A 16,805-nucleotide genomic window follows, 5' to 3' on the forward strand; every position below is an offset into this window, starting at 1 on the left:
CCAGAACTCATCGAGTGTTAATCACATGGTAAATGTGAACTATATTATTGACTCTAGTAAACTCTTTGGGTGTAAGTCACATGGGGATGTGACCTTGAGTGTTAATCACATATCGATGTGAACTAGATTATTGACTCTAGTGCAAGTGGGAGACTGTTGGAAATATGCCCTAGAGGCAATAATAAAAGTATTATTATATTTCCTTGTTCATGATAATTGTCTTTTATTCATGCTATAACTGTATTATCCGGAAATCGTAATACACGTGTGAATACATAGACCACAATATGTCCCTAGTGAGCCTCTAGTTGACTAGCTCGTTGTGATCAACAGATAGTCATGATTTCCTGGCTATGGACATTGGATGTCGTTGATAACGGGATCACATCATTAGGAGAATGATGTGATGGACAAGACCCAATCCTAAGCCTAGCACAAAGATCGTGTAGTTCGTTTGCTAGAGCTTTGCCAATGTCAAGTATCTCTTCCTTTGACCATGAGAGCGTGTAACTCCTGGATACCGTAGGAGTGCTTTGGGTGTATCAAACGTCACAACGTAACTGGGTGACTATAAAGGTGCACTACAGGTATCTCCGAAAGTATCTATTGTTTTATGCGGATCGAGACTGGGATTTGTCACTCCGTGTAAACGGAGAGGTATCTCTGGGCCCACTCGGTAGGACATCATCATATGCGCAATGTGACCAAGGAGTTGATCACGGGATGATGTGTTACGGAACGAGTAAAGTGACTTGCCGGTAACGAGATTGAACAAGGTATTGGATACCGACGATCGAATCTCGGGCAAGTAACATACCGCTAGACAAAGGGAATTGTATACGGGATCGACTGAGTCCTTGACATCGTGGTTCATCCGATGAGATCATCGTGGAACATGTGGGAGCCAACATGGGTATCCAGATCCCGCTGTTGGTTATTGACCGGAGAACGTCTCGGTCATGTCTACATGTCTCCCGAACCCGTAGGGTCTACACACTTAAGGTTTTATGACGCTAGGGTTATAAAGGAAGTTTGTATGTGGTTAACGAATGTTGTTCGGAGTCCCGGATGAGATCCCGGATGTCACGAGGAGTTCCGGAATGGTCCGGAGGTAAAGATTTATATATGGGAAGTCCTATTTTGGCCACCGAAAAATGTTCAGGTTTTTTCGGTATTGTACCGGGAAGGTTCTAGAAGGTTCCGGAGTGGGGCCCACCTGCATGGGGGGACCCACATAAACGTGGGTAGTGGGGGCAAGGCCCCACACCCCTGGTCAAGGCGCAACAAGATCCCCCCTTAGAAGGAATAAGATCATATCCCGAAGGGATAAGATCAAGATCCCTAAAAAGGGGGGATAACAATCGGTGGGGAAGGAAATAATGAGATTTCTTTCCTCCCACCTTGGCCAACGCCCCAATGGACTTGGAGGGCAAGAAACCAGCCCCTCCACCCCTATATATAGTGGGGAGGCGCATGGGAGCTATACACGAAGTTCTGGCACAGCCCTACCTCTCTTCCTACTCCTCCTCTCCCATGGTGCTTGGCGAAGCCCTGCCGGATTGTTGGACGAAGCGGCCCGGACCGACATTACGCGTACGCTTACGCGAGACCGGTTCTCCCGACGTGCTTTGCACATAGGTGGCTTGCGGGTGACAGTTTCTCCAACTTTAGTTGAACCGAGTGTGGCTACGCCCGGTCCTTGCGAAGGTTAAAACAACACCAACTTGACAAACTATCGTTGTGGTTTTGATGCGTAGGTAAGATTGGTTCTTGCTTAAGCCCGTAGCAGCCACGTAAAACTTGCAACAACAAAGTAGAGGACGTCTAACTTGTTTTTGCAGGGCATGTTGTGATGTGACATGGTCAAGACATGATGCTAAATTTTATTGTATGAGATGATCATGTTTTGTAACCGAGTTATCGGCAACTGGCAGGAGCCATATGGTTGTCGCTTTATTGTATGCAATGAAATCACGCTGTAATGCTTTACTTTATCACTAAGCGGTAGCGATAGTCGTGGAAGCATAAGATTGGCGAGATGACAACGATGCTACGATGGAGATCAAGGTGTCGCGCCGGTGACGATGGTGATCACGACGGTGTTTCGGAGATGGAGATCACAAGCACAAGATGATGATGGCCATATCATATCACTTATATTGATTGCATGTGATGTTTATCTTTTATGCATCTTATCTTGCTTTGATTGACGGTAGCATTATAAGATGATCTCTCACTAATTATCAAGAAGTGTTCTCCCTGAGTATGCACCATTGCGAAAGTTCTTTGTGCTGAGACACCACGTGATGATCGGGTGTGATAGGCTCTACGTTCAAATACAACGGGTGCGAAACAGTTGCACACGCGGAATACTCAGGTTATACTTGACGAGCCAAGCATATACAGATATGGCCTCGGAACACGGAGACCGAAAGGTCGAGCGTGAATCATATAGTAGATATGATCAACATAGCGATGTTCACCAATGAAACTACTCCATCTCACATGATGATCGGACATGGTTTAGTTGATTTGGATCACGTAATCACTTAGACGATTAGAGGGATGTCTATCTAAGTGGGAGTTCTTAAGTAATATGATTAAATTAAACTTAAATTTATCATGAACTTAGTCTTGGTAGTATTTTGCAAATTATGTTATAGATCAATAGCTCGCGTTGTTGCTTCCCTGTGTTTATTTTGATATGTTCCTAGAGAAAATTGTGTTGAAAGATGTTAGTAGCAATGATGCGGATTGGATCCATGATCTGAGGTTTATCCTCATTGCTGCACAGAAGAATTATGTCCTTGATGCACTGCTAGGTGACAGACCTATTGCAGGAGCAGATGCAGACGTTATGAATGTTTGGCTAGCTCAATATGATGACTACTTGATAGTTTAGTGCACCATACTTAAATGGCTTAGAATCGGGACTTCAAAGACGTTTTTGAACGTCATGGACCATATGAGATGTTCCAGGAGTTGAAGTTAATATTTCAAGCAAATACCCGAGTTGAGAGATATGAAGTCTCCAACAAGTTCTATAGCTAAAAGATGGAGGAGAATCGCTCAACTAGTGAGCATGTGCTCAGATTGTCTGGGTACTACAATCGCTTGAATCAAGTGGCAGTTAATCTTCCAGATAAGATAGTGATTGACAGAATTCTCTAGTCACCATCACCAAGTTAGTAGAACTTCGTGATGAACTATAATATGCAAGGGATAACGGAAACAACTCCCAAGCTCTTCGTGATGCTGAAATCAACGAAGGTAGAAATCAAGAAAAACATCAAGTATTGATGGTTGACAAGACCACTAGTTTCAAGAAAAGGGCAAAGGGAAGAAGGGGAACTTCAAGAAGAACGGCAAGCAAGTTGCTGCTCAAGTGAAGAAGCCCAAGTCTGATCCTAAGCCTGAGACTAAGTGCTTCTACTGCAAAGGGACTGGTCACTGGAAGCAGAACTACCCCAAGTGATTGGCGGATAATAAGGATGGCAAAGTGAACATAAGTATATTTGATATACATGTTATTGATGTGTACTTTACTAGTGTTTATAGCAACCCCTCAGTAATAGATACTAGTTCAGTTGCTAAGATTAGTAACTCGAAACGGGAGTTGCAGAATAAACAAAGATTAGTTAAGGGTGAAGTGACGATGTGTGTTGGAAGTGGTTCCAAGATTGACATGATCATCATCGCACACTCCCTATACTTTTGGGATTGGTGTTGAACCTAAATAAGTGTTATTTGGTGTTTGCGTTGAACATGAATATGATTTAATCATGTTTATTGTAATACGGTTATTCATTTAAGTAAGAGAATAAATTGTTGTTCTGTTTACATGAATAAAACCTTATATGGTTACACACCCAATGAAAATAGTTCGTTGGATCTCGATCGTAGTAATACACATAATCATAATATTGAAACCAAAAGATGCAAAGTTAATAATGATAGTGCAACTTATTTGTGGCACTGTTGTTTAGGTCATATTGGTGTAAAGCGCATGAAGAAACTCCATGCTGATGGGCTTTTGGAATCACTTGATTATGAATCAGTTGATGCTTGCGAACCATGCCTCATGGGCAAGATGACTAAAGACTCCGTTCTTCGGAACAATGGAGCGAGCAACAAATTTGTTGGAAATCATACATACTGATGTATGTGGTCCGATGAATATTGAGACTCGCGACAGGTATCATTATTTTCTGATCTTCACAGATGATTTGAGCAAATATGAGTATATCTACTTGATGAAACATAAGTCTGAAACATTTGAAAAGTTCAAAGAATTTCAGAGTGAAGTGGAAAATCATCGTAACAAGAAAATAAAGTTTCTACGATCTGATCGTGGAGAAGAGTATTTGAGTTATGAGTTTGGTCTTCAGTTAAAACAATGTGAAATAGTTTCACTACTCACGCCACCTGGAACACCACAGCATAATGGTGTGTCCGAACGTCATAACCGTACTTTATTAGCTATGGTGCGACCTATGATGTCTCTTACCGATCTACCACTATCGTTTTGGGGTTATGCATTAAAGACAGCTGCATTCACGTTTCAAAGGGCACCATCTAAGTCCGTTGAGACGACACAATCTGAACTATGGTTTGGCAAGAAACCAAAGTTGTCGTTTCTTAAAGTTTGGGATTGTGATGCTTATATGAAAAGGTTTCATCCTGATAAGCTCAAACCCAAATCGGAGAAATATGTCTTCATAGGATACCCAAAGGAGACTATTGGGTACACCTTCTATCACAGATCCAAAGGCAAGACATTCGTTGCTAAGAATGGATCCTTTCTAGAGAAGGAGTTTCTCTCGAAAGAAGTGAGTGGGAGGAAAGTAGAAAACTTGATAAGGTAATTGTACCATCTCCCTTATTGGAAAGTAGTTCATCACAGAAATCTGTTCTTGTGACTACTACACCAATTAGAGAGGAAGCTAATGATGATGATCATGTAACTTCAGATCAAGTTACTATCGAATCTCGTAGGTAAACCAGAGTGAGATCCGCACCAGAGTGGTATGGTAATCCTGTTCTGGAAGTCATGTTACTAGACCATGACGAACTTGCGAACTATGAAGAAGCGATGGTGAGCCCAGATTCCGCAAAATGGCTTGAGGCCATGAAATCTGAGATGGGATCCACGTATGAGCATAAAGTATGGACTTTGGTTGACTTGCCCGATGATCGGCAAGCCATATAAAATAAATGGATCTTCAAGAGGAAGACAGACGCTGATAGTAGTGTTACTATCTACAAAGCTAGAATTGTCGCAAAAGGTTTTCGACAAAGTTCAAGGTGTTGACTACGATGAGATTTTCTCACTCGTATCGATGCTTAAAAGTCTGTCCAAATCATGTTAGCAATTGCCGCATTTTATGAAATCTGGCAAATGGATAACAAAACTGCAATCCTTAATGGATTTCTTAAAGAAAGAGTTATATATGATGCAACCAGAAGGTTTTGTCAATCCTAAAGGTGCTAACAAAATAAGCAAGCTCCAGCGATCCATCTATGGACTGGTGCAAGCATCTCGGAGTTGGAATAAATGCTTTGATAGTATGATCAAAGCATATAGATTTATACAGACTTGCGGTGAAGCCTGTATTTACAAGAAAGTGAGTGGGAGCACTACAACATTTCTGATAAGTATATGTGAATGACATATTGTTGGTCGGAAATAATGTAGAATTATTCTGCAAAGCATAAAGGAGTGTTTGAAAGGAGTTTTTCAAAGAAAGACCTCGGTGAAGCTGCTTACATATTGAGCATCAAGATCTATAGAGATAGATCAAGACGCTTGATAAGTTTTTTCAATGAGTACATACCTTGACAAGATTTTGAAGTAGTTCAAAATGGAACAGTCATAGAAAGGGTTCTTACCTGTGTTACAAGGTATGAAATTGAGTAAGACTCAAAGCCCGACCACGGCAGAAGATAGAAAGAGAATGAAAGTCATTCCCTATGCCTCAGCCATAGGTTCTATAAAGTATGCCATGCTGTATACCAGATCTATTGTATACCCTACACTGATTTTGGCAAGGGAGTACAATAGTGATCTAGGAGTAGATCACTGGACATCGGTCAAAATTATCCTTAATGGAATAAGGATATGTTTCTCGATTATGGAGGTGACAAAAGGTTCGTCGTAAAGAGTTACATCGATGCAAGTTTTGACACTAATCTAGATAACTTTAAGTCTCAATCTGGATACATATTGAAAGTGGGAGCAATTAGCTAGAGTAGCTCCGTGCAGAGCATAGTTGACATAGATATTTGCAAAATACATACGGATCTGAATATGGCAGACCCGTTGACTAAAATTCTCTCACAAGCAAAACATGATCACACCTTAGTACTCTTTGGGTGTTAATCACATAGCGATGTGAACTAGATTACTGAATCTAGTAAACCCTTTGGGTGTTGGTCACATGGCGATGTGAACTATGGGTGTTAATCACATGATGATGTGAACTATCGATGTTAATCACATGGTGATGTGATCTAGATTATTGACTCTAGTGCAAGTGGGAGACTGAAGGAAATATGCCCTAGAGGCAATAATAAAGTTATCATTTATTTCCTTATATCATGATAAAAGTTTATTATTCATGCTAGAATTGTATTAACCGGAAACATAATACATGTGTGAATACATAGACAAACAGAGTGTCACTAGTATGCCTCTACTTGACTAGCTCGTTAATCAAAGATGGTTATGTTTCCTAACCATGGACAAAGAGTTGTCATTTGATTAACGGGATCACATCATTAGTTGAATGATCTGATTGACATGACCCATTCCATTAGCTTAGCACCCGATCGTTTAGTATGTTGCTATTGCTTTCTTCATGACTTATACATGTTCCTATGACTATGAGATTATGCAACTCCTGTTTGCCGGAGGAACAGTTTGTGTGCTACCAAACGTCACAACGTAACTGGGTGATTATAAAGGAGCTCTACAGGTGTCTCCAAAGGTACATGTTGGGTTTGCGTATTTCGAGATTAGGATTTGTCACTCCGATTGTCGGAGAGGTATCTCTGGGCCCTCTCGGTAATGCACATCACATAAGCCTTGCAAGCATTGAAACTAATGAGTTAGTTGCGAGATGATGTATTACGGAACGAGTAAAGAGACTTGCTGGTAACGAGATTGAACTAGGTATTGAGATACCGACGATCGAATCTCGGGCAAGTAACATACCGATGACAAAGGGAACAACGTATGTTGTTATGCGGTCTGACTGATAAAGATCTTCATAGAATATGTAGGAGCCAATATGAGCATCCAGGTTCCGCTATTGGTTATTGACCGGAGACGTGTCTCGGTCATGTCTACATTATTCTCGAACCCGTAGGGTCCGCACGCTTAAGGTTTTGATGACAGTTATATTATGAGTTTATGAGTTTTGATGTACTGAAGTTAGTTCGGAGTCCCGGATGTGATCACGGACATGACGAGGAGTCTCGAAATGGTCGAGACATAAAGATTGATATATTGGACGGCTATATTCGGACACCGGAAGTGTTCCGGGGAAGTTTCGGATAAAACCGGAGCACCGGGGGGTTACCGGAACCCCCCGGGGGGTTAATGGGCCTCATGGGCCTAAAGTGGAGAAGAGGAGGGGCTGCCAGGGCAGGCCGCGCGCCCCCTCTCCCCCTAGTCCGAATTGGAGAAGGAGGGAGGGGCGGCGCCCCCCTCTCCTCTCTCCCTTCCTTCCCCCTCTCCTAATTAGACAAGGAAAAAGAGGGGAGTCCTACTCTCGGTAGGAGTAGGACTCCTCCTGCGCGCTTCCTACTAGGGCCGGCCGCACCCCCCTTGGATCCTTTATATACGGAGGCAAGAGGCACCCTAGAGACACAAGTTGATCCACGTGATCATATTCTTAGCCGTGTGCAGTGCCCCCTTCCACCATAGTCCTCGATAATATTGTAGCAGTGCTTAGGCGAAGCCCTGCGACGGTAGTACATCAAGATCGTCACCACGCCGTCGTGCTGACAGAACTCTCCTCCGACACTTTGCTGGATCAGAGTCCGGGGATCGTCATCGAGCTGAACGTGTGCTAGAACTCGGAGGTGCCGTAGTTTCGGTGCTTGATCGGTCGAGCCGTGGAGACGTACGACTACATCAACCAAGTTAACGCTTCCGTTGTTGATCTACAAGGGTACGTAGATCACACTCTCCCCCTCTCGTTGCTATGCATCATCATGATCTTGCGTGTGCGTAGGAAATATTTTGGAATTACTACGAAACCCAACAAGTTCATCTCTTGTATCCAATTCTTGTCTCAAAGTCCGGGATTGATGCTAGTAGGTTGCTAGTAGTGTTGATTACTCCTTATAGTTGATGCCAGTTGGTTTAATTGGTGGAAGATCATATGTTCAGATCCTATATGCATATTTTTACCCCTCTGATTATGAACATGAATATGCTTTGTGAGTAATTACGTTCGTTCCTGAGGACAAGGGAGAAGTCTTTCTATGAGTAGTCATGTGAATTTGGTATTCGTTTGATATTTTGATAAGATGTATGTTGTCTAGCCTCTAGTGGTGTTATGTGAACATCGACTACATAACACTTCACCATTATCTGGGCCTAAAGGAAGACATTGGAAAGTAATAAGTAGATGATGGGTTGCTAGAGTGACAGAAGCTTAAACCCTAATTTATGCGTTGCTTCGTAAGGGGCTGATTTGGATCCACATGTTTCATGCTATGGTTAGGTTTACCTTAATACTTTTGTTGTAGTTGCGGATGCTTGCAATAGAGGTTAATCATAAGTGGGATGCTTGTTCATGTAAGAACAACACCCAAGCACCGGTCCATCCACATATCAAATTATCAAAGTATCGAACGCGAATCATATGAACGTGATGAAAACTAGCTTGACGATATTCCCATGTGTTCTCGGGAGCGCTTTTCCTATTATAAGAGTTTGTTCCGGCTTGTCCTTTGCTACAAAAGGATTGGGCCACCTTGCTGCACTTTATTTACTTTTGTTACTTGTTGCTCGTTACAATTTATCCTATCACAAAACTATCTGTTACCACTTATTTCAGTACTTGCAGAGAATACCTTGTTGAAAACCGCTTATCATTTCCTTCTGCTCCTCGTTGGGTTCGACACTCTTACTTATCGAAAGGACTACGATAGATCCCCTATACTTGTGGGTTATCACAGTGCCATTTCGTGTGATGGCCACTCCGGCCTGGGGCGGCAGCCTTGCTACAGATTGTGGTGGCCACTGAATGATCTTCGTGAGAATTTGACTCTCCAGATCCGGTAGTTGCTTCAGGTTGCTCGTACTGGTGTCATTGTGGGGTGAATCTAGAAGGCTCCTTTGTGAGTTTTGATAGCTCTCACTCCGGCTAGTTTGCCTTTGGCGATGAGATACAATCTATGACAACAACTTTACACAAAGGGCATGGTTGTGCAGCAGCGGCGATTGAATATCTATCCCAAGCCGTGTAGCAGCTGGGATCCTGAAGAAGTGGTGGCGACATCACAAGATTGCATTCGATTTGGTGGTGCTTCTTCAGTACATGGTCTCGAGCTTCAGAGTGAAAACTTAGGGCTAACCCGAGTTGGTTATACCTGGCAATGGCGATATTTTTGTGCCATTACCTTGTTGAAGGCATTGCTCGGATATGCTCGAACCTGTTATTCAGGGTAAACACCTTGATTCTAGCCTTTGGTGGTTGGATCCGGTTATGGTGACACTTGAGCGTTGCTGCCTTGATGAAGGCATTGCTGTTGAAGAAACCTGGTTGCCCTTGTGATGTCAAGAGATGATCGTTGTTGTAGTTTTTCAAATGCTGGTCAGTTCGGGTATTTTTCTTCTTTTTTTGGTATTATATGACTTTGCTATTTACCGTCTTGTTTATTTGTATGCGTTCTTTGGTGTTGGTTATGTGCATCCTAGCTATACAGTAGCCGGGTGTGTGCTCATTGTATTTGTGTTTGTATCCGCTTGATACTTTATTTTGAGTCAACAAATTTGATAATTTGTCGAAAAAGTAATAGGGGAGTAGATTTATTGCAGTTAACTGATTCATCACACATATAGTACAGCTTCTTCCAAAAATGAGTACCTTTACTACTAATTGCATTTGGAAAGTATTCGTTGCTCGCTGCATTTGGAAAGCTTCCTAGCATGTGACGGAGCTGCCAAGGTGCATCCATCAACCATAGAGATGTTTTCCCTGTGCTGAATCCATGGGAGTTCCAACGCCACGCCCATAACAAGCATGGGCGTCGACGGCTCCTCGGTGGCGTGTTCCTTCTTGAAGGCGGCGGTCGGGAGTTGCTCTTGGTGGTGGAGCAGTTGGTGTCTCGGCTCCAAAGCATGGCGGCCTGGTTGCCCTGCTCTTCTTCTTCGGTCTTCGTCATGGATGCGCGCCTTCGTCCGACAACTCGCGTCCCTTGCTCCGTGTTGCCGCTGCCGGATTGGTTCTCGTCAGGATGGTTTTCCGTTGCTCGTGGGTCAGCGTTGGCTGCTTCTCCTTTGGCAGCTCGGTCACCTGGAGCTGGGCTATGTGTAGCCACTCTGCTGGTCGCTGGTGCGGCACCCATCGAGACTGGGTGAAAGGGTAGTGGCCCTTTGCAACGGTGGAGACAGCTCAAGTGTTGCCCAAGTTTGGCCATGGATGTAACCGGCGCTCAATGCTTGCACGGCATGTCCCTCCTCCCTAGTACCTAGTTGGCTAGTTGGCGTAGGCGTAGTGATGGGCGTCGGCAACGATGCTCCATTGTTGTCATTGTGCTGTTCTGCCTAGCTCTATGTATTTTCTTTCCGCTTTGCATTGCATTCTTCTTTTTGTAATGTGGTGCGCCTGTAATCCTGGCCGGTTGATGGCTTTGTTAATTCAAAGTCGGGCTAGGTTCGAGCTCTTCTCGGGCTCGGCCGGCGCCTTTTCTCTAAAAAAAAATAACAATGCAACACATATTAAGCTGGACTTCACTACTTTGCACAGTTTTGTAAAATTTTACAAAATGCCATACAATGGCTCCAAGTGATCGGTAAGATCTTTTTACATAGGCGGTTACGAGAATGTAAAATTGTGACTGTAAACCCCCAGGAAACATCATGCATCAAATAATAAATTTAGTCTTCCCCAATTTGTGGAACCCAGAACAACATTGTGGTAGTGTTTGGCGTTTAAAGATTAAAAAAGCATTTCCTGCTGATGAAGTCGATTACTGCCGTAACTGCCTTGTCCAGCGTCATCCCCACCGATAACAAATTTTGTAGAAACACCACGGCTGTTGGCTTCTCCCCGCTAAAAACTACCAGTCACAGCTTTGACAAGAGAACCATATGCCACCATTGCTCCCTATACTTCAAACAAGAAAACCTAAAACAATGCTACCACTGCGCCCAGGGGCGGAGCTAGAAAATTTGACCATTGGGTTCACTCACTGAATTATTGTGAGAATATGATATAAATAATTTACGTGCAAGGTCTGATTTTAGACAATATTATAACAAAAGTATAACATCCAAAGAAAACATAACGAATAGAATTATGATATCATTTATCACATATTGTATGACGGTAAAAACTGAAGAGTGTTGTACATACTTATTGACTGAAATCATAAAACCTCTTTTTTACATGTTATAAATAGAGTGGTGCCAAAATAACTTCAAGTGTTAGGTTTATTTCCTCATGTCCTTGAAAACATTGAAGCAAATGACAAATTAGTTTAAAAAGTTCAAAAATAAAGACCAGCAAGCAAAAGAAGTATGTTAAGTCACTCACATTTTGAGTACCCCGTTAGATTTTCATCATCTCAAAAAGATCAATCAAAACATTTAATACTAGTGATAGAAAACATAGTTTCAACACATGGCAAATTAAAGAATCACTCATGAACCGATTACCCATTTTGTTACGCAACTTTTTCTTCACAACATTCATAACCGAAATGCATTTCTTCATTGATGTTGTGTCATCTCACAATACCTTTAGACGATGACAGATAAAAGAAAAAGTAACATGCTTATTGATCAAACCGTTCTGGATTACTTTTTAGGAAACATCACCAATGGCCCTTTGTGGATAATCAAAATTAGATGGTGGCCTTATTAAATATCTTTGCCTAGTATCACCATCCTCTAAAATTCTCTTCTGATTAGTCGAATCGTAAGGCAACACATCTGAATTAATCCATCTGGCTTTAAAACCCACTTGCAACAATGATATTCGATGCACTTTGCGTACACCTAACGGCTGGCTTAATGGCCTTGATGTACCCGCATCATTTTTTGGATCTGGTGATCGACTCGACGACTTCCCTTACAGAAACTCCTTTGGATAGGCTAAATCAATCAGAATTTCTGGAATACACAATTAAGAAACTAGGGGATGTGCAAGAGATGTGATGATGCAATCTCATCACCTCGATAGAACTATAATAGTCTGCTTGCCGACGTCGACCTGTCGTTGTCAGCTCGTCGGTGGTGTCTCAAGTGGTGACCAATTGATGGCGAATAGGAGAGACCAGATCGGAGGATTGTGGAAGCGAGCAACTAGGGCAAGAGATCATGCGGCTGGGGTTTACATACAAGAGATTAGGATTAAGGGGAGCAGATAGGAGCGCATGAACAGGCTTTCACGTGGCAATTCCCTTGTGGGCTTTTGGGCCTTGCATTGAGCGTCTAAGTTTGATGGGGTCAGCTCTTATTTTTTGTTGGGGTCAAAGCATGTACGTATCTGTATACTGTATGCGGCCATAAAAATTCGTTGGGTTCAGCTGAACCCAACGCCAATGTGCTGGCCCCGCCGCTGACTGCGCCCTGGTATGGCAAGCATTGGCGGAGCTACGGCAAGGCTGACTGGGCGATGACGAACCGAGTGGTTGGAGCAAAATAATAAGTTACAACTAGCCCAGCCTGAACTCCAGGTCGTCGCAATGCACAAGTGAGCAGTACAACAGCCGCCATTCACACCCCCAGCAACAGAGGTACATAGCAGCCACCGGCCGCCCCAGCCCAAGCTTCTGGCCGTTGTCTCACTGTGCAGTCACACGCATCAGCCACCTAGACGGATTCTTTGACCAGGGACCGGTTGTGGACAACTAAGTCTATCCACGTCGAACTATGCCACACTGCGCATGTGAGACTTTTCATTTCCGATGTCTCCAATTCTCACCACCGTTCTCCTTTTACTTTCCTTGTTGGTTTTGCTAACAATTGGTATGTAGGGGCAAGGTGTTGAGCTTGAAGCATGGAGAGAACACTCATTTGTCAGTCGTATATAAATTGCTTTTTCTTGCATTGCTTCGACGGACAATTGTATGGGAGAAAGAGGAAGGTGTATAAATAACACGCGGAGCATAGAGAGACAACATTGACCGGTGGGTGTAATAAATTGCTCCTTCTGCAATAGTGTCTTGTTTGCTCAAATGTTTATCTGCAGTCTATTGTACTGCCTCCGTACAAAAATATAAGAGTAGTGATCTAAACGCTCTTATATTTCTTTACAGAGGGAGTACTAGATATTTTTATGCGGAAAAACCTTCATAAATATTGAGGTCGTGCACATGCGACCATCAGAAGAAATGAGAAAAGAGAGTGGAAGTGATGAATAGTCTATGCATGGCTGGTCTTGAGCAAATGACTATCCAAGATAGACGTGAGGTATGATGAAATAGTCGGTCTTGAGCAAACTGATTACTTCTTGACCAAATTACAAGAAGAAATGCAAGGTAATAATATGGTGGTCGATGGCTTACAAGACATTGGATCGACTTGCACCAGCAACAACTGAAGCTTAGCTCTCACTAACGTCTAAAGATGACTTGTCCATGATGACGATGGGCTCGTCGGTGGTGTCTCCTTTGGTAGCAAGATCCTCCACCTCCGGGTAGGTCAGCACCATGGAGCTACGGCTGCAAACGAGTCGAGTTTGAGCGAGTTGGTCTAGGCTCAGCTCAACTCATACTAAAATTCGAGTGAGCTCAAAATGTGCGAAGCTCAAGGGCGAGCTATAGAAAGTGGCTCGTGCTCAGCTTGTAATAATCTCGAGAAGATGTCGAGCTAGTTTCGAGCTAAATAAGATGATCGCTAAAATTATTTTAAGGCAATTTTTAAAGCAAGATAGGCCACAAAAAATCACTATAAAATCAACTAATTCTTTCTAAACTAAAGACCAGTATTTAATAATAAATAATAAAAGATCGTGAATAGAAGACAATGAAGGTGTGTCTGCGCTCAAACTTTGGCCAAAATAACAAGATATTGAACATGCGGTTGGCCACGTGGCACATTGAGGCCAAATTTTCTCCATGCTTATTTCCATGTTTTCTAGTAGTTTTTTTTAGAAAAAGAGGATAACCCACGGCTACTTTATTAATTATTATCACAAAACCTTACAAAGCCATACAACAGCAAGACTAAAGCCACCGTCTAAGCAACAACTGTCGCTACACCTATCCAATTGATGAAGGAGCGCAGATAGTCTGGGCCTAATACCAAACAGACATCGCAGCCAAACCTAAACATATAAGACCTGAGGTCCCAGCCAGGACGCCTGCCGGGTATGGGGCACCTAGCAGTCCGGCGCACTCCTCAACCAGGACGCCTGCCGGGTATGAGGCCGCCGCAGCCACCTGCCACAAATCCATCTTCAGAGCTGTACTGTTGCATGTACCGTGCCAGGTCTCTCTGCCATCGACGCCACCACGACGCCCGACAGCGCCGTCCTCCTGCGCGAGTCCATCCTCCCACAGCGAACTCCGAATCTGCACTGTGCCACGCCGTTAAGATCCGTCGCCATCAGTGTGTAGGATGAAGCACCGCTCCACCAAAGAATCCGTCCTCTGGTCCCTCGATCACGTGTGTACCCCCAAAAATGACGCCCCCAAGGGAGGAACGACACCAGAGCGCCGCCGTCATCCGATCATCCGATCATCCGATCTAGGGTTTCCCCCGAAGGTAGCAGAGAGTGGCCTTGAACTTCTCCACGGCGATGCCTTCAAGAAGGGAACGACGCAGATAGCGCCACCACCGCCGGCCTTAGCAGAAGCCGAAGGCAAGTTTTCACCCAGATCAGTTCCAAGGAATCCAGCTCTCGTGCACGGGCCGCTGTCACCACCAGCACCACCCGGCAGACCCTGGAGTACCGGCAGATCAGCGAGCCACCGGCACCACCGCATCCAGATCGCCGGCCACGCCGAGCCGCCGCCATCCCCCGCGCCGTCCGGGTCAGAGAGGAAGTTGCCGACCGCGCATAGGGACCGCCGCCGCCTGCACACGCCGGAGCGCCGCCGAGATCCCAGCGCCCGCCACCGCTTGTCGACGCCAACCGCCGCCCGAGCACTGGCGCCACCGTGGAGCCATCAGATCGGGGAGGGAGACGTCGCGCGCCGACCACCCTCGCGGACCCTGCCGCACGCACGAGCGCCGGTGCCACCGCGGCGCCATCAGATCGGAAGGAGGAGGAGCCCACGCCTCGCCGCCCCACGCAGACCACGCCGCCGCCATCACCGCAGCGCCACCAAAGGGGAGCCCCGCAGATCCGCCGGCGACCCGACCTGCCGCCGAGCCGAGCGCCGCCGTGAGGGCCGGCCGTCCCGCGCCGCCCAGGAGCCTCGCGAGGAAGGAGGGAGCCCCGCCGCCGCCGACGCACGCGTGGGCTTTGCCCGGCGGCGTCCCCTGGCGGCGACGAGGGAGAAGGAAGACGAAGGAAGGGAGCGGCGGCGGCGATCTAGGGTTCCGCCCGGGCCGCTTGCGGGAGCGGCACGGGGACGGGGCCTCGTGTGTTAGTAGCCTCGGACTCGGGGGATTCTTTCTGTGGACTCAATCACACAAAACATAATGGCAATGGATGATCCTAATTCTTCGTAATAGACATGAAGATTATTTAATATACTTATGTGATATCGAGCTATCGAACTAAAATCGAGCGAGCCAATGCTGACTCAAGATCGGTTCGTTTCTCGATCGACCTATATAATGTGCTCATAATCGGCTCATTTCTTTTCGAGTCGATCTCGAGTCGAGCTAAAATACAAGTCGATCTCAAGCGGGTCACAAGCCTCGAGCTTTTCTTGTAGCCCTACGAAGCACGTGCACTTCGAGCACCACTTCCCCCTTGCCATCATCTTCGGCATCCCAGGACACCAGCTCAAACACGCACGCGTCTTCAACTTGCGGCCGCTTGTCGACAGCGAAGTCCGCCCAGTCCGCGTCGAGGTTCTTCAGCTTGGTGTGGCCATAGTAGCTCATGATCCATGAGCTCACGCCGCACCGGAGGACCACCGCCATGCGCCTCTCGGGCAGCATGCGCTGGAAGTGAGCCGGGATTATCTGCACACTCCGGCGCAAGAAGCAGGGCCTGACCAATTGATTATGAAGCTAGCCGATATTGTTGCAGGCTTGCAGCGTAGTATCATACCAGTAGATAAGGCTTCTGGACGTGGGTCTTGCACATGAAGGCGGTGAAGAAAGGCCGGTCGCCGGAGAGTGGCGTGGTCTCTGTATCCTTGCCGGCACGCTGCTGCAAGACCTATTTTTTCCACAGAAAAAAAATATGTTCATAAGAAAAAACAGGGGAGATCAAAATATTATACATCCCAGTGAAAGGAAAAATAAAACTGAGTGAGGAAAATGCATCACTATGACCACTAGAGCAGAGCAGGCAAGGAAGAAGAAGCCACTTCACTTCGGCCAACGGCAAAGCTAGCAAGTCCACTGCTTAGTGTGGAGTGCCCGTGCAGCCAACCTTATGCCTCCTGAACTTTACCAAGTTACCATGGTAAAAAGCAAGAGAACAGACCAACCAGCGGTACTA

General features: G+C 45.1%; 1 pseudogene; it reads right to left on the reverse strand.

Annotated features, from left to right (window-relative positions):
• Positions 1–13,784: 13,784 nt before the first annotated feature.
• Positions 13,785–16,407, reverse strand: LOC119350649 (annotated as a pseudogene).
• Positions 16,408–16,805: the final 398 nt, after the last annotated feature.

This window comes from Triticum dicoccoides, chromosome 1A (assembly GCF_002162155.2).
Source record: "Triticum dicoccoides isolate Atlit2015 ecotype Zavitan chromosome 1A, WEW_v2.0, whole genome shotgun sequence".
In the NCBI taxonomy this organism is placed as follows: Eukaryota; Viridiplantae; Streptophyta; class Magnoliopsida; order Poales; family Poaceae; genus Triticum; species Triticum dicoccoides.